A 25,215-nucleotide genomic window follows, 5' to 3' on the forward strand; every position below is an offset into this window, starting at 1 on the left:
AATGTTTTATTCACTTTTCTGTATGTGTGTCATATTTCACAATGGAAAGGTTTGAAATGTATGTGTGCATATGTATGTGTGTCTCAAACAATTACTTCTTGGAGTTTAACAGAATTCATGTTTTTCAGACTGCTTTTAAACAGGTGAATCAAACAGGACTACTTCTGTTTGAGCCAACGATATTAAAAGACTATCTGAGATTACATTCCTGTCTGAGGTAGTAGTTCCTGATAGAGTCTAGTGCTTAGAACTAAGCTCTCCTAAGTGTTTAATTTTCTTCTTACTTCTTCAGACTTTCTTCCAAACCAGGATATGCACTTTACACCATGTTAATATTATATAAACTAATGAAATCTTAAAGAGCCCACCTTTGTGCCATTTACATGAGAAATGTCTAAAGTTTGAGGTAAAGTTTCAACATAATGGTTAAAAGTAAGGATTAAACAAAGGACACTATCAGCAGAACAAGAAGACAACCTACAGTATGGGAGAATATATTCATCAATGACTCATCTGATAAAGGATTAAGGTAGAAAAAAATGTATATCAAGAACTCTTATGCCTCAACACCCAAAAACCAAATAACCCTTTTAAAAAAAATGGGCAGAGGACCCGAACAGACACTTCTTCAAAGAAGAAATACATTGTGGAAAGCAGTATGGAGGTTCCTCAAAAAAATAAAAATAGAAATACCATTTGACTAAGGAATTCCACTCCTAGGAATTTACCCTAAGAATGCAGCAGCCCAGTTTGAAAAAGATATATGCACCCTTATGTTTATTGCAGCACTATTTACAATAGCAAGGAAATGGAAGCAACCTAAGTGTCCATCAGTAGATGAATGGATAAAGAAGATGTGGTACATATACACAATGGAATGTTATTCAGCCATAAGAAGAAAACAAATCTTACCATTTGCAACAATATGGATGGAGCTAGAGGGTATTATGCTCAGTGAAATAAGCCAGGCAGAGAAAGACAAGTACCAAATGATTTCACTCATCTGTGGAGTATAAAAACAAAGAAAAAACTGAAAGAACAAAACAGCAGCAGACTCATAAAACCCAAGAATGGACTAATAGTTACCAAAGGGAAAGGGACTGGGGAACATGAGTGGGAGGGGAGGGATAAGGGGAATAAGGGGCATTATGATCAGCACACATAATGTAGGGGGGCAGTATAGCACAGAGAAGACAAGCAGTGATTCTATAGCATCTTACTACACTGATGGACAGTGAATGTAATGGGGTATGTGGAGGGGACTTGATAATGGGGGAAATCCAGTAACCACAATGTTGCTCATGTGATTGTATATTAATGATACCAAAATTTTAAAAAAAGAATACAAATGGCTAACAGGCACATGAAAAGATGCTGCACATGAGTAATCAGGGAAATGCAAATCAAAACCACAATGAAATATCACCTCACAGCAGGTAGAATGGCCACTATCCAAAAGACAAGAAATAACAAATGTTGGCAAGGATATGGAGAAAAGGGAACCTTACTACACTGTTGGTGGGAATGTAGATTGGTACAAGTGCTGTAGAAAGCAGTATGGAGGTTCCTTAAAAAACTCAAACTAGAAATACCATACAGTCCAGTAATTCCTCTTCTAGGAATTTATCTGAAGAAAACAAAATCCCTGATTTGAAAAGATATATTCAGCCCTGCATTTATTGCTGCATTATTTACAATAGCCAAGATATGGGAGCAACCAAAGTGTCCATCTTTAATGAATGGATAAAGAAGAGGTGGTATATATACACAATAGAATATTGCTCCACCATAAAAAGAAAAGAAATCCTGCCATTTGCAGCAACATGGATGGATCTAGAGGGTATTATGCTCAGTGAAATAGCCAGGTAGAAAAAGACAAATATCATATGATTTCACTTATTTGTGGAGTATAAAAACAAAGCAAAACAAAATGAACAGAACAGCAGTAGACTCATGGACACTGAGAAGTCACTAGAGGTTACCAAGGGAGAGGGGTTTTTGAACAGGTGGGGAATGGAGATTGAGGGGAATAAAGAGGCTCAAAAATTTGCAATCACAATATAAGTTAGTCACAAGGATGGTAGTACAACATGGAGAATATAGTCAATGATTTTGTAACATCTTACTACATTGACAGATAGTAACTGCACTAGAGTGGTAAGGATTTAATAATATAGGTAACCATTGAACCACTGTGATTCATATATCAATGATTATATATCAATGATAATTCAATTAAATAAAGTTTTAAATCACAAAAGTTTGCCCCTTAATTAAAAATACAGTTCCTCATTCTGAAAATGATTTATTGTTATCTTTTATTAAGATAAACTTTCTATTTTGAAATATACAATATTATTTTGCAATGTAAATGTATTTTCATTTTTCTATTAGTAAAAATAATATGCCCTCATGATTTAAACTTTAATGAAAACACTGATGCAGTTTAAATTTTTAGAATTTTAGTACTAGAATAAAGACTTGTAAATGAAAAAAAAAAGAATTAAAAGAAGACATATCCGAGGTGGAGCCAAGATGGCGCCATGAGTAGTTCGGTGGAAATCTCCTCCCAAAAACATATATATTTATGAAAATACAATAAATACAACTACTCCTAAAAGACACCAGTGGATACAGTACAACAGCCAGGTTACATCTACATCTGCAAGAACTCAACATCACATGAGGAGGGTATGATACGAGCCACGGCCTGGTGGGACCCCACCCCAGAACCCAGTGGGAAGAAAGGAGTTGGAATGGGGAGGGAGTGAAAGCTCAGGACTGCTCAACAATCAGCTCTAGAAATCCACACCCAGAGTGCAGACACACGGTGCACGGGGAGCTGGATATTAGAGAAACAGAAAAGCAAAACCTGCAGGCAGGTCCCCGCAACCAGTGCCCCTGAGAAAAAAGAAAAGTGAGTGCTTTTTGCAAGTCTTAAAGACTCAGGGACCCAACAACTGGATGAACTCATCCTGGCACACTTAGCCAGCAGCTAGGAATCTCAGGGAACTTTAGGCACTCTAACCTCCTGGGCAGCAGTGCAGCTCTGAAGCCCCTCATGGCAATAAGCAGCCGGCAAGTCATTCCCCCAACTGGCATGGACCCCAACACAGCGGCCCAGTAGTGGGAGAGCAGCAGCATGCGCTGGGGGCGGTGGTGCCAGAGGGGACCGAGAGCAGACTGCGCATGCCAGCTGTGCCAGAGGGGACCGGGAGCAGCCCATACAAGCCCACCGCGGTGGCAACCGAGCGGCCTGGGAACAGCCTGCGTGCGCCGGCAGCTGCAGCAGCAGAGGGGCCTGGAAGAGGCTGGCGCGACCCCACAGCAGCAGTGACTGAATGCCCGGGGGTGGACTGCGCATGCAGGCGGCTGTGGCACCACAGGGGCCCAGGAGAGGCCCACATGCACCTGCAGCAGCGCCAAAGGGGCCCAAGTGCGGCCCATATGCGCTGGCAGCGGCAGCACCAGAGGGGCCCAGGAGTGGCCCGCGGGAGTTGGCGACAGCAGTGGAGGAGCAGCCCAGGAGCAGCTATGGCCCCAGCAGCCACCTGGAATCTTAGACCAACACCAGCCACCCAGGCTAGACCCAAAGGCCACTGCTGGCACACAGCTGCCCAGAAGGGGTGCCACTTTCATGGGGGAATGCACCCAGTGTGCCTGCCACTCCCTGCAGGGCTCTGTGCTGCTCTGACAGAGACCCCTCCCACAGCAGCTTAGGGGATTAACCTGGTGGCTGCTCCAGGAGGGAGGGTAACTGACACAGGCAGTGGAGAACAGCAAGGCATCCAGCAAGCAGGAAAGGACTTTCTTCTCCCAGCTGACAAACCCGCTACAAGCCTACAGCCACTGCAATCACCATGAAAAGGCAGAAGAATTTAGTCCAGTCCAAAATAGTCCAGACAACTGCTGAGAGAGGATCTGCAGAGATAGACCTAACCAGACTCCCTGAAAAAGAATTCAAAATAAAAATCATAAACATGCTGACGGATCTTCAGAGAAGTATGCAAGAGCTAAAGGAGCAAGTACAGAGGGAGAATACCGAAATAAAACAACCTCTGGAACAACTTAAAAGCAGAATGGATGGGATGCAAGGGGCCATTAATGGAATAGAAACCAGAGAACAGGAATGCATAGAAGCTGATGCAGAGAGAGATAAAAGGATCTCCAGGAATGAAACAATATTAAGGGAACTGTGTGACCAATCCAAAAGGAACAATATCTGTATTATAGGGGTACTAGAAGAAGAAGAAGAGAGAGAAAAAGGGGTAAGAAGTGTCTTTGAAGAAATAATTGCTGAAAACTTCCCCAAACTGGAAGAGGAAATAATTGATCAGACCACGGAAGTACACAGAAATCTCAAAAGAAGGGACCCAAGGAGGACAACACCAAGACACATAATAATTAAAATGGCAAAGATCAAGGACAAGGACAGAATATTAAAGGCAGCCAGAGAGAGAAAAAAGGTCACCTACTAAGGAAAACCCTTCGGGCTATCATCAGACTTCTCAACAGAAACCTTACAGGCCAGAAGAGAATGGCATGATATATTTAATGCAATGAAACAGAAGGGAATTGAACCAAGGATACTGAATCCAGAACGATTATCATTTAAATATGAAGGAGGGATTAAACAATTCCCAGACAAGCAAAAGTTGAGGGAATTTGCCTCCCACAAACCACCTCTACAGGGTATTTTAAAGGGACTGCTCTAGATGGGAGCACTCCTAAAAAGAGCACAGAACAAAACACCCAACATATGAAGAATGGAGGAGGAGAAATAAAAAGGGAGAGAAAAAATAATCAGGGTGCATTTACAATAGCTCAATAGGTGAGTTAAGTTAGACAGTAAGGTAGTAAAGAACCTAACCTTGAACCTTTGGTAACCACGAACCTAAAGCCTGCAATGGCAATAAGTACATATCTTTCAATAATCACCCTAAATGTAAATGGACTGAATGCACCAATTAAAGGACACAGAATAATAGAACGGATAAAAGAGCAAGACCCATCTATATGCTGCTTAAAAGAGTCTCATCTCAAATCCAAAGACATGCACAGATTAAAAGTCAAGGGATGGAAAAAGATATTTTATGCAAACAACAGGGAGAAAAAAGCAGGTGTTTCAGTACTAGTATGAGACAAAATAGACTTCAAAACAAAGAAAGTAACAAGAGATAAAGAAGGACATTACATAATGATAAAGGGCTCAGCCCACAAGAGGATATAACCATTATAAACATATATGCACCCAATACAGCAGCACCAGCATATGTGAAACAAATACTAACAGAGCTAAAGGAAGAAATAGAATGCAATGCATTCATTTTAGGAGACTTCAACACACCATTCACTCCAAAGGACAGATCCACCAGACAGGAAATAAGTAAGGACACAGAGGCACTGAACAACACACTGAAACAGATGGACCTCATAGACATCTATAGAAATCTACATCCAAAAGCAACAGCATACACATTCTTCTCAAGTGCACATGGAACATTCTCCAGAATAGACCACATACTAGGCCACAAAAAGAGCCTCAGTAAATTCCAAAAGATTGAAATTCTACCAACCAACTTTTCAGACCACAAAGGTATAAAACTAGAAATAAATCATACAAAGAAAACAAAAAGGCTCACAAACACATGGAGGCTTAACAACATGCTCCTAAATAATCAATGGATCAACGACCAAATTAAAATGGAGATCCAGCAATATATGGAGACAAATGACAACAACAGCACAAAGCCCCAACTTCTGTGGGACGCAGCAAAAGCAGTCTTAAGAGGAAAGTATATAGCAATCCAGGCATATTTAAAGAAGGAAGAACAATCCCAAATGAATAGTCTAATATCACAATTATCGATATTGGAAAAAAAAGAACAAATGAGGCCTAAGGTCAGTAGATAGAGGGACATAATAAAGATCAGAGAAGAAATAAATAAAATTGAGAAGAATAAAACAACAGAAAAAAATCAGTGAAACCAAGAGCTGGTTCTTTGAGAGAATAAACAAAATAGATAAGCCTCTAGCCAGACTTATTAAGAGAAAAAGAGAATCAACACACATCAACAGAATCAGAAATGAGAAAGGAAAAATCTCAACGGACCCCACAGAAATACAAAGAATTATTAGAGACTACTATGAAAACCTATATTCTAACAAGCTGGAAAACCTAGGAGAAATGGACAACTTCCTAGAAAAATACAACCTTCCAAGACTGCCCCAGAAAGAAACAGAAAATCTAAAGAGACCAATTACCAGCAATGAAATTGAATCAGTAATCAAAAAACTACACAAGAACAAAACCCCCTGGCCAGATGGATTTACCTCAGAATTTTATCAGACACAAAGAGAAGACATAATACCCATTCTCCTTAAAGTTTTCCAAAAAATAGAAGAGGAGGGAATACTCCCAAACTCATTCTATGAAGCCAACATCACCCTAATACCAAAACCAGGCAAAGACCCCACCAAAAAAGAAAACTACAGACCAATATCCCTGATGAACAAAGATGCAAAAATACTCAACAAATTATTAGCAAACCGAATTCAAAAAAACATCAAAAGGATCATACACTGTGACCAAGTGGGATTCATCCCAGGGATGCAAGGATGGTACAATATTCGAAAATCCATCAACATCATCTACCACATCAACAAAAAGAAGGACAAAAACCATATGATCATCTCCATAGATGCTGAAAAACCATTCGACAAAATTCAACATCCATTCATGATAAAAACTCTCAACAAAATGGGTATAGAGGGCAAGTACCTCAATGTAATAAAGGCCATATATGATAAACCCATACCTAACATCATACTGAACAGCGAGAGGCTGAAAACTTTTCCTCTGAGATTGGGAACAAGACAGAGATGCCCACTCTGCCCACTATTATTCAGCATAGTACTGGAGGTCCTAGCCACAGCAGTTAGACAAAGCAAAGAAATACAAGGAATCCAGATTGGTAAAGAAGAAGTTAAACTGTCACTACTTGCAGATGACATGATATTGTACATAAAAACCCTAAAGACTCCACTCCAAAACTACTAGAACTAATATTGGAATACAGCAAAGTTGCAGGATACAAAATTAACACACAGAAATCTGTGGCTTTCCTATAGACTAACAAAGAACTAATAGAAAGAGAAAACAGGAAAACAATTCCATTCACAATAGCATCAAAAGGAATAAAATACCTAGGAATAAACCTAAACAAGGAAGTGAAAGACCAATACCCTGAAAACTACAAGACACTATTAAGAGAAATTAAAGAGGACACTAACAAATGGAAACTCATCCCATGCTCCTGGCTAGGAAGAATTAATATTGTCAAAATGGCCATCCTGCCCAAAGCAATTTACAGATTCGATGCAATCCCTGTCAAACTACCAACAGCATTCTTCAATGAACTGGAACAAATAGTTCAAAAATTCATATGGAACCACCAAAGACCCCAAATAGCCAAAGCAATCCTGAGAAGGAAGAATAAAGTGGGGGGATCTCACTCCCTGACTTCAAGCTCTACTATAAAGCCACAGTAATCAAGACAATTTGGTACTGGCACAAGAACAGAGCCACAGACCAGTGGAACAGAACAGAGACTCCAAACATTAATCCAAACATATATGGTCAACTAATATTCGATAAAGGGGCCATGGTCATACAATGGGGAAATGACAGTCTCTTCACAGATGGTGCTGGCAAAACTGGACAGCTACATGTAAGAGAATGAAACTGGATCACTGTCTAACCCCATACACAAAAGTAAATTCGAAATGGATCAAAGACCTGAATGTAAGTCATGAAACCATAAAACTCTTAGAAAAAAACATAGGCAAAAAACTCTTAGACATAAATATGAGTGACTTCTTCATGAACATATCTCCCCAGGCAAGGGAAACAAAAGCAAAAATGAACAAGTGGGACTATATCAAGCTGAAAAGCTTCTGTGCAGCAAAGGACACCATCAATAGAACAAAAAGGTTTCCTATCCTATGGAAGAATATATTCATAAATGACAGATCCGATAAAGGGTCATCATGCAAAATATATAAAGAGCTCACACACCTCAACAAACAAAAAGCAAATAATCCAATTAAAAAATGGGCAGAGGAGCTGAATAGACAGTTCTCTAAAGAAGAAATTAAGATGGCCAACAGACACATGAAAAGATGCTCCACATCGCTTGTCATCAGAGAAATGCAAATTAAAACCACAATGAGATATCACCTCACACCAGTAAGGATTACCACCATCCAAAAGACAAACAACAACAAATGTTGGCGAGGTTGTGGAGAAAGGGGAACCTTCCTACACTGTTGGTGGGAATGTAAATTAGTTCAACCATTGTGGAAAGCAGTATGGAGGTTCCTCAAAATACTCAAAATAGAAATACCATTTGTCCTAGGAATCCCACTTATGGGAAGTTACCCTAAGAGTGCAGCAGCCCAGTTTGAAAAAGACAGAGGCACCCCTATGTTTATCGCTGCACTATTTACAATAGCCAGGATATGGAAGAAACCTAAATGTCCATCAGTAGATGAATGGATAAAGAAGATGTAGTACATACACACAATGGAATATTATTCAGCCATAAGAAGAAAACAAATCCTACCATTTGCAACAACATGGATGGAGCTAGAGGTTATTATGCTCAGTAAAATAAGCCAGGCAGAGAAAGACAAGTACCAAATGATTTCATTCATATGTGGAGTATAAGAACAAAGAAAAACTGAAGGAACAAAACAGCAGCAGAATCACAGAAGCCAGGAATTGACTAATAGTTACCAAAGGGAAAGGGACTGGGGAGGATGGGTGGGAAGGGAGGGATAAGGGTGGGGAAAAAGAAAGGGGGCATTATAATTAGCATGCATAACATGGGGGGTATGGGGCAGGCTCTACAACACAGAGAAGACAAGTAGTGATTGTACAGCATCTTACTACACTGATGGGCAGTGTCTGTGAAACCTATTACTGGGGGTCTTGGTGAAGGAGGGAGCCTAGTAAATATAATGCTCTTCATGTAATTGTAGATTAATGATACCAAAAAATATATATATATAATCTAAAAAAAAAAAGGCATATCCAGGAAATGCTCACCAAAACAAAGCATCAGAGCTATGTTAATAATAAATAAACTAAATATTCAGGCTAATAGCATAAACAGAGATAGGAGAGACATTAGGCAATGGTAGTATTAATCCACCATGGTAATTTAACGATCATGAACTTTTATGCACCTAACAAAAGAATTTCGAATTATATAAAGAAAAAACTGATAAAAACTTCAGGAGAAATTGACAAAGTCCATATATTATGGACGATTTTAGTACTTATCTTAGCAACTGAGAACAAAAAAAAAAACCCAGTAAAGTATTACAGACTGAAGTGCCACAATTTAATAAGCTTAGTATTATGGACATGCATAGGACATGAATTGTACTCAAGAATTAGAGACTAACATTCTTTCCAAGTGTCTATGGAAAGAAAGTAGATCTCAACTAACTGCAAAGAAGTTTTATTTAAAAGACTATGATCTCTAAACCATTAAGTTAAATTAGAAACCATGTGAAAACTACAAATCTTGTGTGTATAAATATTAAAAAATACTTCCAACACACAGAAATGGAAACATTTCAAAATAAACTGATAAAAACACTATATATCAAAATTTGTAGAATACAGCTAATACGGTACACTCAGGGAAACTTATGGCTTTAAGTGCATATTAAAGAAAAGAGAAAAACTAAAAATTAATGATCTAATCAACTAACATGAGAAATTAGAAAAATAGCACAATAAATCCAAAGAAAGTAGAAGGAAACAATAAAGATAAAAGCAGAAATTAATGAAATTAAAAAAGACAATAGAACTAAGAAAGCAAAAAGTTGATTTTTTTGAAAACACTAGCTTTGGGCAGGACTAATCAACACAAAAAGAGAAGAGGTATAAATAAGAAATGTTTAGAGTGTGGCGGGGCAGAGGCATTACAGATACAGCAGGAAATAAAAGGATAATAAAGGAAATATGAACAACTTTGTGTTGATAAATTTGGAAGTTTAGATGAGAGAGAAAAGCTCAGAAGCATACCAGTTATATAAGATTGATATGATTACAAAATGGTATAAATTGGAAATTCACTAAGAATTTTCAGGCTCACACAAAACAGGGTCATCTTTTATATGATCTTCCCAATATTGTCTAGATATCTCCTGACCAGAAAAAGGAGGATTGTTTGAGTTCTTCAGTTTCACACTAAGCTTCTGATGGTATAGTGAAATACAAATTAAACATTATTAGAGTGGAATGGGAAAGGGCTAAACCCCAGCCTCTATCAACTATGGAAGGCAATAAGAGGTATGGGATCATATTAGAGGTCTTAACAAAAGAATACATCCACTGCTCATTTCAGTCTGTTATTTGTGCAATCTCAGAAATTCAAGTTTCATATGATAACAGCTTTGACTTTGGTGTTAGATTTTTTCCACTTTGTTGAAAACTGGAGCAAGGTCAGTTTTGCAGGCTTACCTGCCATTTCCTGGTACAGTAAGAACTCATAGCATTATGGACTTCTTCACATGACTGAGTTTCTGCCATTTCTGCCCAATTAACATATCAAATGACTGAGAAACAGATGAAACTGTTCAAGAACGTGGGCTTTGAAGTCAGAACAAGGATTCAAATCCACCATATAGTTTGTACAGTCTTGAGAAAATAACATTTAATATATCTGCATCTCAGTTTCCTCATTTGCAAAATAAATTTAGGGTTGTTCTTAGAATTACTAAGCCCTGTACAGAAACTGTTCATGTAGAAATTGTTTCTAGAACATGTTTATTGTAGAGCCTGGAGGTATTTCATATCCCTACCTTCTTCACAGTGTTGGGTGGGATAACATGTTTCTAGTGGATATAACATATGAAAGGCATTTCTTCCAGGATTTGTCTTAGGAAGTTCAAAGCATCACATATGTAATAACCCTATTGTTTGCACCAAAAGGTTCAGTTTCAAGAAATTTTGCATTTTTGACTTACATTTTCCAGGGGGCTAGTTAGCACTTTTTAAAGTCAGGGTTAGTAGTATAAAAGAAAATGTCCTATTTTTGGAATGACTGCGAAAGGAGACAACAGGAGACATAGTGGCATCAGCACTCCTTGTTGGTGTCTTGTTCATGTGTATAAATATATGGAGAGAAACTTTTATGGACTTCCCTTCATTTTACCTTTAAAGATACATTCACTTAGTGGGAAATGTATTTTCTGTCCAAACTATGGACTTCCAATAAATAGCTCATATTTGACAAATTAATCTTTGAGTACATATTGCTATCAAGCTATATTTAGAGTCAAGACTTTCTAGGCCTGGAGCTCTCAATGTTGATGTTTTTTATTCTTATATTTTAAATTGTAGGACCTAACCTATTACTAGGATGTGAAATCTCCTGCTTTGGAGGATTGCAACTATGATTAGTTGGATATAAGCAATAATAAAAAATACATAGAATAGATTAGAGGGTGTTATATATAATTAGAGAAAGTACTGTTTGGAAAACTTTCGTATATAATGAGTGTGTATGTGTGTATATATACACACACATAATGGATCGTGATGTTAGAATTATTTCTCACTCTGTGTCTTGGTCAAAATGAGAATGAAAGCTGTTGCTCCATGTAAACTGGGCCAATGGCAGGGGGTGAGATTCTCTCCAGTACTAAAATCTGAGAGCCCACAACATACACACATACCCATGCACACAGGAAGCAGTTCCTAGTGTTGAATTTGTTTTGTAAGTCAGTTTTAAGGGACCCTGAGTGAATCATATGAGACTTAACAAACCAGCTCACAAAATTCTCTTTAAGCTATAATGTACTGTAACTTTAGTACTAAACACCCCAAGAATTGTGTATAAAAATGTTCCGATGGAAAATACAATCATTTTCAATTTATTAAGTGAGATATTCACCAATCTCTCTGGCTGACTCACTAACCAGCTGGCTGATTGGCCTTCTTGGGAGATGGTATTAGAGATTCACTGTTGTCCTCTGTTGCTGGCAGTTTGGACACATTGGACATTTGGAAGTGTCAGTAGTTAGATCAGACTTGGTAAATGGGAGTTTGTGTTGTTAGGCTCATGCATGGTCTCCAGCCCTGCCATCATGGTAACTCTGTTTGTGTATTTACTGTGCCAGCACTAGGTAGCTGAAGATAGAGCCTGGCTGATGTCAGCCATGCAAGTCATCTAATTGTTTAGTGTCTCCATGGCATATGCACTCTGGTGGGCATTAACATTCAGTATAATGATCTTCACATTCTGTGCCCACTCCAGTGAATTCCATCCACATTTTTATATTCCAGAAATCCCTGTTTCTAAAATTCCAGTCTTCCTCCTCTCTTATATCCCTTTTGGTCATTTGCCAATACCCATGAGTCTGTATATATGCTAACCTTTAGTCCCTTTTCTTTATGTGAAAGTGGATGATCAGGTATACCATCTGAATCTCTTCCCACCAAGAGGATTTCCTATTAATGTCTGATATCTATTAAGGTCATTCCTAAGTGAAGCTGAGGTGAAACTACAGTCCATTTTTGGTTTCTACCCACATTTCAAGATAACCTACTTAAGAACAAACCTAGGTTTTTTTTCTCTGCCATCAGCTGATCATAAGAGTTACCCACCACCTCCCCTCTGCTCTCCCCACAGCCTCCACGCCCCCACCCCACCCTCCTCAAACACACACCAAGCAGCCTGTATTAGTTTGGGTCCTCTGGGATGCAGACACCAAGAAAGAGTTGGAAATGCAAGATATTTTTTGGAGGTAACTCCTACCTGGTTAGTATGACATAAATGTGATGTCTAGACACTCAGATCTCTTCAAAATGTATTGTAACAGATGTTAAGAGACTCAAGATTGTTCTGAGGTAAAATTATGAATGAATGTTGTCTGCTCCACAGAAATGCAAAATTCTGATACTCTTTCCTTATTGGACTATATTCTCATACTTGCCAAATCAATGGACACATAACAAGTACCTGGGGCCTTACTAATCTGCTCTATCAATGATAACATGTCTAGCACTACATCTGTTATTAGGGCTACCACTTGGTTCAGCTTACAATAAATAGTCTGCAGTTATTCTCCAGGGTCCATCTTGTTTTTTCAGAGGTCAAATTAGTGAATTAAACAGAAATAAGATACAGACTACCACCCTTTACATTTTTAAGAGTGGCACTAATCTCTGCCACTCCCACCCCTAGGATGGGATAAGGTATTCGTTTCACTATCTTGACTGGAGGTTGTAGATAGTATCATAAGCTTTGCTTGGTTTTCCCCACTGAACTAGCTCTTACTCCACAGGCTAAGGATCATGTGGGGGTTACTCCAATCATCAAGTATGTCAATCCCAATTATACACTTAGGACCACTCAAATAACCATTGGATGGATTGTGAAAAATATTGGACCCATTATAAGCTGGACTTTGGACAGGATTCCACTTTTTACTTGGTCCCTGTAAACTCCCATTCTAACAAAGGGGTAGTAATGATACTCTGGGTCTCTACATTTCAAATGTCAACTCAGACCCTGTGTCAAGTATTTCTCAAAATGTTAGGGTCCTCTTCTTCTGCAAGTGTATGATCACCTGAGTAAACAGGTCATTTTGGGAATAGACAGGAGAAATTTTATGGTATATACTTGCTGGGAAGTTGTAGGGTCTTTCTTCCTGGAAACTTGTTTACCTTTCTAGTCAGTTGGTTCTGTCTGAACACTGGCTCAGATCAGGAAAGTGATATTTTTAAATTTATTGGAGAAGCTGCCCTTGGCCTCATTTCTCCATACCTGCTTTAAAAAAAAAAAACTTAGGTGTTAATCACCTCCATTATTGAATGTCCATCTCTTTTGCCCCTCGGGATGCCATGTTCTATTAACCATCTCCATTTCTCCCTGGTCAAGCCTTCGTGACTACCCCTCCAATCTTGCAGGTCTTTAAGGTAGTTATGGCCTTGTGGCTTCTGGCAGTTTAGTGCTTTGGGATGCCATCATTCCTATTGCTGTTAATGAGCTCAGTTCTGTAACCACCTCTGTCATTATTTCCAGGCTGCAGCAGAGAGGAGCCACCAATAAACTCCTTAGTGATACTGGTATCCATCTCACAAGAACATCCCCAGTGGCCTTGGGGAATGCAGGGCTACAGATCTTGCTGAATGCATAGATGTTTACATCCTACCTGTCCACCTCACCCACTACTTGATCATTGGCTATAGGTGCCCAGTTATCTTGAATTTAAATGCTGCTAGAGGTAATTCTTCCTTGAAGACTTAAGCAGTGCACTTCCATGGCTGCCATATTGGACATGGTTTTGAACTGAGAAAGAGGGAACACCAGTGGTTGATGAGATAAGGATCAGGACCTACTTGCTCATGCAACTTATTTGGGTCCTCTGGCACTGCTAATGCCCAATCACAGATGAACCACTTCTATATTATAGATGGCTGGTAATCCATTTGACCTTATGACGGGATGGGTCTGACAGAACCTACTTCATCTCAGTTCTGGCCACATGGGCACTTGATAGCCAATGGTCATTCTGTCTTTTCAAGGGCCCAGCAACGTGCTGGGAGCTTTTGAAAGATACATAATTCTCTGCTGCAGATGGCACAGATTGCTCTAAAATGCTAAGAATCTATGCTGTGATTCTCCTATTGGGGAATGTCTTTCCCATCATGGATTCTTCCAATACCATTGAATATGGGCCATTCTAAAAATACAGGTAATTTTTCTAAGACATGTGTTATGGCTTTAGTGTGTACATTTGTTTTCTACTTCATTAGTTGATAGTCTTCTCTACCTGCTGGTAATTTAGGTTTTCTAACATATCACTTAAAACTATAAATCCTGCTTACAATACATGCACTCAAAACTAGAATTCTATCTCCAAGCATCCCACAATTTAACATCCCACAAGATTTGATATGTGATTTCATTATCTTTTATTTCAAAATATTTTTTTTTCACCCATGAATTTTTTAGAAGTACATTGTTAATTTACATTTGGGGATTTATTGTGTTAATTTTTATCTTAATTTTAATATAACTAGAAAAAAACTGTAATTTTAATCCTTTGAAATTGGTTGAGATTTCCTCATGTAAATATCTGTAGTTATTGTGTATAGATCTATTTTAGGTCCATTATGTCATGTTTGCTTATCATGTTCAAATCTTTGATATCTTCACTGGTATTTTTTATTAGTTTGTTCCATCAGTTATGAAAAAGATATGTTAATCTACTGGAATTATGGACTTTTTAATCTCTCCTTATATTTCTATCATTTTTAAAACTTTGTTTTAATTCTGTTATTAGGTGTTTACAAATCTAGAACTGCTGTTCCTTACTGCTAAATTGAACCTTTTATCATTATTAAATGTTCTCTATCTCTGGTAATGTTTTATGCCTTACATTTTACTGTCTGACAATAGTATGGCAATACCAGCTTATCAGCATTTGAATGACACAGCTTTTGATAAAATGGTTTCTTATCTATTAACATCATAATTTTTCTTTTATTCTATAAATGCAAAATATAGTGACTGATTATTGAAAGGTGAATCAACTGTTATTTTCCTTTTAGTATCTTGCTAAATACAAATAATTAAGATTTTGCATTTATATCCACAAAATTGTCTTATAATCATGGTCTTGTTGAATTAGTTATCAAGAATTATGTTGAGCTCATCCTCTTTTTCAATTATATAAGACTTGTGTTACTTTTTCCTTAAATATTTAGTAAAACTCATTGACAAAGCCATTTAGGCCTGTGTGTGCGAGTGGACTTTGAAATTACAAATTCATTTTAGTAGGTATCAAACCATTAGTATATCCTACTCTTTAAAGTTTTGGTATGATTTGCTTTTTGGGAATTTTTCTCTTTTACTCAAATTTTCAAATACATTGACATTCAGTTGTTTATATTACCATATTTTCTCCTTTTAATCTTTCTGTATCCTTATGGTTTTTGGCATGGCCCTTGTAAATTCTTCTAATTTTGTCATTTTTTAAATTTCCTGACTTCCTTAATTATTTATTTAGAATATTTTATTCAGTGAGGTGGTTAATATATTTGGATGTACATTTACCAAAACACGTATTTGTATTTGTCTCTGTTCTCAATGTTTCCCCTTTTGTCCCTTTCTTTTTAAGCATTTTTTGTTATTCCATTTTTCCTTTCTATTGGCTTCAATTTACTACTGTAAATTGAATTTTTGTTAACTATTATTATTGTTGTTATATTATTGTTAACATTAGATTCACCCACATATTTACCATTGCTATTACATTTCATACTTTCTTACATATCAACATTCCATCTGGAGATAGTTCTCTTCTGCCTGAAAAACTCTCTTCAGTATTTTCTAGTTTGAAAATGTTTTTTATTTTACCATTATTATTAAAGGCTAATTATTTTGGTATTGCATTTTAGGTGAAGATCTCATTTCACTGTTGTTTAGGTTGAGAAAGCAGCTTTTAGTGTAAGCAATACTCTTTTGAAGGTAATTCTTTTTCTCTGATTGCTTTTAAGAGATTTTTTGTCTAATTTTCAGCAGTTTTATTATGATATGCTTAGGTATGAACTTTTTTCTTTCTTGCTTGGGATAGATTCATAAACTTTGGATCAGTTTTTTGCTGTCCTGGTAGTTGGGGAAAGATCTCAGCAATTATCTATTCACAGTGGAATGGGATTTTGTCTGAGTCTACCTCTTTCTCTGCTCTTCTGCAAAGTTCAACTAAATTTATGAGAAAACTTTCCCTCTTCTTTCTGTATCTTTTATTCCCTCAGTTCTCGTTTTATTCTATTTTCTTCTGACCAGTCTTTCAATTCATGAATTTTATCCTCAGCTGTCTATCATTAGCCAATCTTTTGAGTTCTTAATTCAGTTTATTTTTCAATTCAGCTAATATATTTCATTCACCTAATTCAGCTATTGTTTTTGGGTTCTCTAACTTCCATTTAGTACTTTTGTGTATTTTTCCAGTTACCTGCTGAAATTTCTATCTTTTAAATTGAAGTATCATTAATATACAATCTTACATTGGTTTCAAATGTACATCACAATGGTTCAACAGTCCCCATGATTAACTTAGATTGTGATTGCGAATTATTGTGCCCTTTTATTCCCATCCCTCCCACACCTGCCCCAACCACTCTCCCTTGGAACCACTAGTCCCTTCTCAGTGTCTTTGAGTCTAATGCTGTTTTGTGCCTTCTGTTTTGCTTTGTTTTTATATTCCACAATGTTATTTGTCTCTCTCTGCCTGGCTTATTTCACTGAGCATAATACCCTTTAGATCCATCCATGTTGTTGCAATGGCAGGATTTTTCTTTTTATGACTGAATAATATTCTATTGTGTATATGCACCACCTCTTCTTTATCCATTCATCTACTGAGGCACACTTACATTGCTTCCATATTTTGGCTTTATTCTAGAAATTGCAGCAATAAACATAGGGATGCATATAGCTTTTCAAATCAGGGATATTGTCTTCTTCAGGTAAATTCCTAGAAGTGGTATTACTGGGTTAAATGGTTTTTCTACTTTTAGTTTTTTGAGGAATCTGCTACTGCTTTTCACAGTGGTTGTACCAATTTACATTCCCACCAACAGTGTAGAAGGGCTCCCATTTCTCTATATCCTTGCCAACACTTGTCACTTTTTGTCTTTTGGGTAATGGCCTTCCTAATTGCATTTCCCTGATTAGTGATGTGGATCATCTTTTCATGTGTCCATTGGCCATCCATATTTCTTCTTTGCAGAAAAGTCTGTTCAGGTCCTTAACCCATTTTTTAATTGAATTGTGTTTTTTGGGGTCAAGGCTTTTAAGCTCTTAATATATTTTGAATGTTAGACCTATTGGATAAATCTCTTACAAATATATTTTCCCATATTGTCAGATGCCCTTTTATTCTGCTGATGGTGTCCTTTGCTGTACAGAAGCTTTTTAGTTTGATGTAGTCCCACGTGTTCATTTTTTGTTTCCCTTGCCTGAGATGTGTCCAGGAAAAAAAATTGCTCATGTTTATATTCAAGAAGTTCTTGCCTTTCTTTAAGTTTTATGGTTTCATCACTTACATTTAGGTCTTTGATCCATTTTAAGTTTACTTTTGTGTATGTAGCTGTCCAGTTTTCCCAACACCATTTGTTGAAGAGGCTGCCTTTTCCCCATTGTATATTCATGGCTCCTTTATCGCATATTAACTGACCATATTTGTGTGGGTTTATATCTGGTTCTCTATTCTGTTCCATTGATCTACGGATCTGTTCTTTCACTGTTAACAAATTGTTTTGATTATTGTAGCTTTGTAGTAGAGCTTGAAGTCAAGCAGTATAATTCCTCCAGCTTTGTTCTTTCTCAGGATTGATTTGGCTATTCAGGGTCTTAGGTGGTTCTATATGAATTTGAGAAGTATTTGTCCTAGTTCATTGAAGAATGCTCTTTGTATTTTGATAGGGATTGCACTGAATCTGTAAATTGCTTTGGGCAGGATGGGCCATTTTGATAATATTAATTCTTCCTATCCATGAGCACAGGATAGATTTCCATTTATTATTGTCTTTTTAAATTTCTCTCATGAGTGTCTACCTCCTTGGTTAGGTTTATTTCTAGGTATTTTATTCATTTTGATGACATTGTAAATGGAATTGTGTTCCCAATTCTCTTTCTGCTAGTTCATTTTTAGTATATAGGAATGTAACAGATCTCTGTTACTAACTTTGTATACTGCATCTTTGCTGAATTCAGTTATTAGTTCTAGTAGTTTTTCTGTGGCTTTTTCTAAGTATAACATCATGTCATTTGCAAATAGTGAGTTTTTCTTCCTTACCAATTTGGATCCCTTTAACCTCTTTGTGTTGTCTAATCACTGTGGCTAGGACCTCTAGTACTATGGTGAGTAAAAGTGGTGAGAGTGGGCTTCCTTGTCTTGTTCCTGATTTTAGAGGAAAAGCTTTTAGCTTTTCACTATTACATTGGCTATGAGTTTGTTGTATATGGCCTTTATTATGAGGTACATACACTCTATACCCATTTTGTTGCATTTTTATCATGAATGGATGTTTAATTTTGTCAAATGCCTGTTGACATGACAAATGAAGAAATTCTCCATCTTAATTGTAATGATATTTTAGTCTGTCTTGTTTCTTTTGGTTTTAATTCATTTTATCTTGTCTTTGCACACTTGCCTTGTTGTTTTGTGGTGGACATCAAAGTCACAAAACTATGGAAATACTTTGAGGTCTTGATTCCTATCCCCTGTCCACCTATACCTACAGGAGGCCATCAAAAGTATTGCTCAGCCTCTTAGTTACTTCCTAGAGATTTTCGAAAAAAAAAAAAAACCCAAGGACAAAGTGGTTCCAAAGAAAGGTTTGTCTAACAAGGTGTTTTTTTCTCCTGCTGTCTGTAATCCTTCAAATTGATATTTTGAAACAATTTTGTCCATTTTTTCTAGGTGTCTTAAGTTGTAGGGTTGGTCCAAATGACCTTACTTGCATTAGCATAAATTGAAATCCCTTCTTGCTGCTTTAAGCTATTTATATTCTAACTATGTAAGAACCTCTTTCTGTGAGATCAATGTATTTTAACAAAGGTGAAGATATGTGGGAACTGTGGTAAAAAATGCTGGTATATTTGGCTTTTTTCCTTTAAATTCCATTTGAGTGTTAGGTCCACATAAAATGCTTGATTTTTCTTTTTTGTGGAGGGAGGGCCTGTTATACCAATTTCACTAATATTATTCACTATAATTCATTTAAAAATGTTACATCAGTCTTCATCCTTGGTCATAATATATTGTCCTTTTCATATGCTGTTACTTTTAATGTGTTAAAATGTTGCTTAGAGGGTTGGATTCAAGATGGCACCATGAGAGATGAGACAGAGAACTCCTCCCAAAACCACAGATAGTGTGAAAATACAGTTAATACAACTAACCTTACAACAGCAACAGGAAAGAAGGCTGCACCAGACTGCATACAGACCTCGAGAACTGAGCAGACCTAACAAAACAGGGTAACATACCATAGGCTTGATCTGGCGGGAACCAGGCCCTTCCCCCAACCCAGCCCACTGCCGGGATGAAGAGAAATGGAGTGGGGAGGGGTAGAAGCCAGGGACTGCTGAACACATAGCCCTGGAGATCTGCTTTGCAAGCAGAAACCTAAACTGTGTGGTGCTCTGCAAGATGGGGAGCTGGGACAGGTGGAATGCTTGAGAGACAGTTTCCAGCCATTTGTAGAGGAGTGGATCCACACCTGGCAGCTCTGGGACAAGAGAAAGGCAAGGGGTCTGAGAGGCTTACTAGCAGTAAGAGGGCTGCTGAAGGGGTGAGGTTTGCACAGAGCTTGCTGCGTGGGAGAAGGGATAGGGGGACATGGTCACCTGGGCATGCTCTGCCCAGCAGATTGGGAACTTTGAGAAGCTTGAGGCACTTCATCCCCATGGCTGGCTACTCAGCTCTGAGGCACCCCATTGTGATACGCAGCCTACCAAGCCATCCTCCTAGCCTGACAGCACTGGCTCACAAACCAGCAGTCACTGCACTGGCATCAGGCCAGTCAGAGGGAGGCCCCACCTACAACAGCTAGAGACGCAAAGCACAGAGGCATACACCTGTGTGTTCAGCCCACTAGCTCTGATACTGGAGACAGGCACAGCAGACAGGAATCAATAAACAGATCTTTCCTCCCCCCAGGCACCAGCTCAGCTTCCCTATGACCCCCCAACCTCACTCTAGGAGCTGAACAGCTCAAGAGACTGGAGCTTCTGGGCACTAGAGGGCACCACACAGAAATATGAAACATCAAAAGAACATGGTTCAGACCAAAATCTCACAAACCCCAGAAAAAGGGCCAAATGAAACTCAACTCACCAATCTTTCTGAGAGTTCAAAATAAAAATCATAAAAATGTTTATGGCAGTACAGAAAAATATTCAGAACTCAGAAACGAATTTAAGACAGATTCAATCATTAAGAAATTCCATATTTGAAATGAAACATAAAATGGAGGGAATTAAAAGCAGGTTAGATGTAGTAGATGAGATGGTAAATGGAATGGAAATTAAAGAGAAATACAAAGAAGCTGAGACAGAGAGAAAAAAGAATCTCTAAGAATGAAATAATATTGAGAGGACTGTGTGACCAATCCAAAGGGAACAATATTCACATTATAGGGGTACCAGAAGAAGAAGAGACAGAAAAAGGGACAGAAAGTGCCATTGAAGAGGTAATTGCTGAAAACGTCCCCAATCTGGAGGAGATAGTCTCTCAAACCACAGAGATGCACAGATCTCCCAACACAAGGGAACAAGGGAAGACAACATCAAGACATTTAATAACTAAAATGGCAAAGATAAATGATAAAAACAGACTTTTAAAAGCAGCTAGAGATAAAAGATTGCATAGAAAGGAAAAACCCATCAGGCTATCATCAGATTTCTCAACAGAAACCTTACAGGCCAGAAAGGAGTGGCATGATATATTTAATGGACTGAAGCAAAAAGGACTTGAGAACCAAGAATACGCTACCCCGCAAGGTTATCATTTAAATTTGAAGGAGGGATTAAACAATTTTCAGATAAGCAAAAGCTGAGAGAATTTACCTCCCACAAACCATTTCTACACTGCATTTTGGAGGGACTCCTAAAGGTAGAAGTATTCCTATGGCTAAATACATGTAATCCAAGGGATAGACAAAGAGTACAAAACATGATTTATAACATAAAAAGAATGGAGGAGGAAGAAAAAGGAGGAAAAAAATCTTTAGGTTGTGTTTGTAATAGCATATGAAGTGAATTAAACTAGACTGTTAGAGAGTAAGGGAATTACCCTTGAGCCTTTGGTAACCATGAATCTAAAGCCAGGAAGGGCAATAAGTACATACCTATCAATAATCACCCTAAATGTAAATGGTCTGAATGCACCAATCAAAAGACGCAGAGTCACTGAACGGATAAAAAAACAAGACCCGGGGATCACAGGAAGATGGTGGTGTGAGTAGTTCAGAGGACATCTCCTCCCCAAAACATATATATTTATGAAAATACAATAAATACAACTATTCCTAAAAGAGACACCAGTGGATGCAGTACAACGGCCAGGATACATCTACATCTGTGAGAACTCAACATCACATGAAGGGGGTAAGATACAAGCCGTGGCCAGGGTTCTTGCTCCCCTACCCAGAACCCGGCAGGAAGAAAGGAGTTGGAATGGGGAGAGAGTGAAAGCCCAGGACTGCTAAACAACGAGCCCTAGAATTCTGCACCCGGAGCGCAGACACAAGGTGCACGGGGTGCTGGATATTAGAGAAATGGAAAAGCAAAACCTGTGGACAGGTCCCCGCAACTGGCGCCCCTGAGACAAAAGAAAAGCGAGTGCTTTCTGCAAGTCTTAAAGAGACAGGGACCCCTTGGCTGGACGAAGTCGTCCTGGTACACTTAGCCAGCAGCTGGGAATCCCAGGGACCCTTAGGCGCCCTAAGCCCTGGGGAGGCAGCGCAGCTCTGAAGCCCCTCATGGCACTAAGCAGCCTGCCAGTCGTTCCTCCAACTGGTGCGGACCATGACACACTGGCCCAGTAGTGGGAGAGTGGCAGCGCGTGCCGGTGGGGGCGCCGGAAGGGACCAGGAGCAGATCGTGTGTGCCAACAGTGCCAGAAGGGATCAGAAGAGACTTGTGCGAGCCCACAGTAGCAGCAACAAAACAGCCCGGGTGCAGCTCACACGCACCGGCGGCAATGGAGCCAGAGGAGTCTGGTAGAGGCCCACACAGGAGAGCCCCGCGTGCACCTGCTGCGGAGCCAGAGGGAGCAGGTGCACTCCCAGCAGCCGACCGGAATCCCAGCCCAATGCACAGCTGCCTGGGCCAGACCGAAAGGCTGTTGCTGGCACAAAGCTGCCCGGCAGGGGCACCACTATCATGGAGGAGTGCACCTGGCATGCCTGCCACTCCCCGCAGGGCTCCACACGGCTCTAACGGAGACTCCGCCCACAGCAGCTTAGGGGACTAACCCGGTGGCTCTGCCAGGACTGCAGGTAACTGTCACAGGCAGCGGAGAAGGGCAAGGCATCCAGCAAGCAGGAAAGGACATTCTTCTGCCAGCTGACACACCCGCAACCTGCCTACAGCCACAGCTATCACCATGAAAAGGCAAAAAAATTTAGTCCAGTCCAAGATAGTGGAGACAACACCTGAGAGATCTGCAGAGACAGACCTAACCAGTCTCCCTGAAAAAGAATTCAAAATAAAAATCATAAACATGCTGACAGAGCTGTAGAGAAATACGAAAGAGCTAAGGAATGAAGTCCGGAGGGAGATTACAGATGTCCGGAGGGAGAATACAGATGTCCAGAAGGAGATTACTAAAGTGAAACAAATTCTGGAAGGATTTATAAGCAGAATGGATAAGATGCAAGAGGCCATTGATGGAATAGAAACCAGAGAACAGGAATGCATAGAAACTGATGCAGAGAGAGATAAAAGGATCTCCAGGAATGAAACAATATTAAGAGAGCCGTGTGACCAATCCAAAAGGCACAATATCCGCAATATAGGGGTACCAGAGGAAGAAGAGAGAGAAAAAGGGGTAAGAAGTGTCTTTGAATAAATAATTACTGTGAACTTCCCCAAATTGGGGGAGGAAATAGTTGCTCTGACTATGGAGACACACAGAACTCCCGAAAGACGGGATCCAAAGAGGACAACAACAAGACACATAATAATTAAAATGGCAAAAACCAAGATCAAGGACAGAGCATTAAAGGCAGCCAGAGAGAGAAAAAAGCTCACCTACTAAGGAAAATCCATCAGGATATCATCACACTTCTCAACAGAAATCTTACAGGCCAGAAGAGAATGGCATGATATATTTAGTGCAATGAAACAGAAGGGCCTTGAACCAAGGATACTGTCTCCAGCACGATTATCATTTAAATATGAAGGAGGGATTAAACAATTCCCAGATAAGCAAAAGTTGAGGGAATTTGCCTCCCACAAACCACCTCTACAGGGTATCTTAAAGGGACTGCTCTAGATGGGAACACTCCTAAGAGCACAGAACAAAACACCCAACACATGAAGAACGTAGGAGGAGAAATAAGAAGGGAGAGAAATAACCATCAGACCGTGTTTATAATAGCTTAATAAGCAAGTTAAGTTAGACAGTAAGGTAGTAAACAAGCTAATCTTGAACCTTCGGTAACCACAAATTTAAAGCCTGCACTGGCAGTAAGTACATATCTTTCATAATCACCCTAAATGTAAATGGACTGAATGCACCAATCAAAAGACACAGAATACTAGAATGGATAAAAAAGCAAGACCCATCGACATGCTGCTTACAGGAGACTCACCTCAAACCCAAAGACATGCAGATTAAAAGTCAAGGGATGGAAAAAGATATTTTATGCAAACAACAGGGAGAAAAAAGCAGGTGTTTCAGTACTAGTATGAGACAAAATAGACTTCAAAACAAAGAAAGTAACAAGAGATAAAGAAGGACATTACATAATGATAAAGGGCTCAGCCCACAAGAGGATATAACCATTATAAACATATATGCACCCAATACAGCAGCACCAGCATATGTGAAACAAATACTAACAGAGCTAAAGGAAGAAATAGAATGCAATGCATTCATTTTAGGAGACTTCAACACACCATTCACTCCAAAGGACAGATCCACCAGACAGGAAATAAGTAAGGACACAGAGGCACTGAACAACACACTGAAACAGATGGACCTCATAGACATCTATAGAAATCTACATCCAAAAGCAACAGCATACACATTCTTCTCAAGTGCACATGGAACATTCTCCAGAATAGACCACATACTAGGCCACAAAAAGAGCCTCAGTAAATTCCAAAAGATTGAAATTCTACCAACCAACTTTTCAGACCACAAAGGTATAAAACTAGAAATAAATCATACAAAGAAAACAAAAAGGCTCACAAACACATGGAGGCTTAACAACATGCTCCTAAATAATCAATGGATCAACGACCAAATTAAAATGGAGATCCAGCAATATATGGAGACAAATGACAACAACAGCACAAAGCCCCAACTTCTGTGGGACGCAGCAAAAGCAGTCTTAAGAGGAAAGTATATAGCAATCCAGGCATATTTAAAGAAGGAAGAACAATCCCA

The 25,215-nt window shown here is 38.8% G+C and overlaps 1 protein-coding gene across 1 annotated transcript in view; it reads right to left on the minus strand.

The window, feature by feature from the left end:
* Window positions 1-25,215, minus strand: part of ARHGAP5 (Rho GTPase activating protein 5) — a 143,333-nt gene that overhangs the window by 2,750 nt on the left and 115,368 nt on the right. The gene's annotated exons all lie outside the window — the stretch shown is intronic.

This window comes from Manis javanica, chromosome 8 (genome assembly GCF_040802235.1).
Source record: "Manis javanica isolate MJ-LG chromosome 8, MJ_LKY, whole genome shotgun sequence".
Classification (NCBI taxonomy): Eukaryota; Metazoa; Chordata; class Mammalia; order Pholidota; family Manidae; genus Manis; species Manis javanica.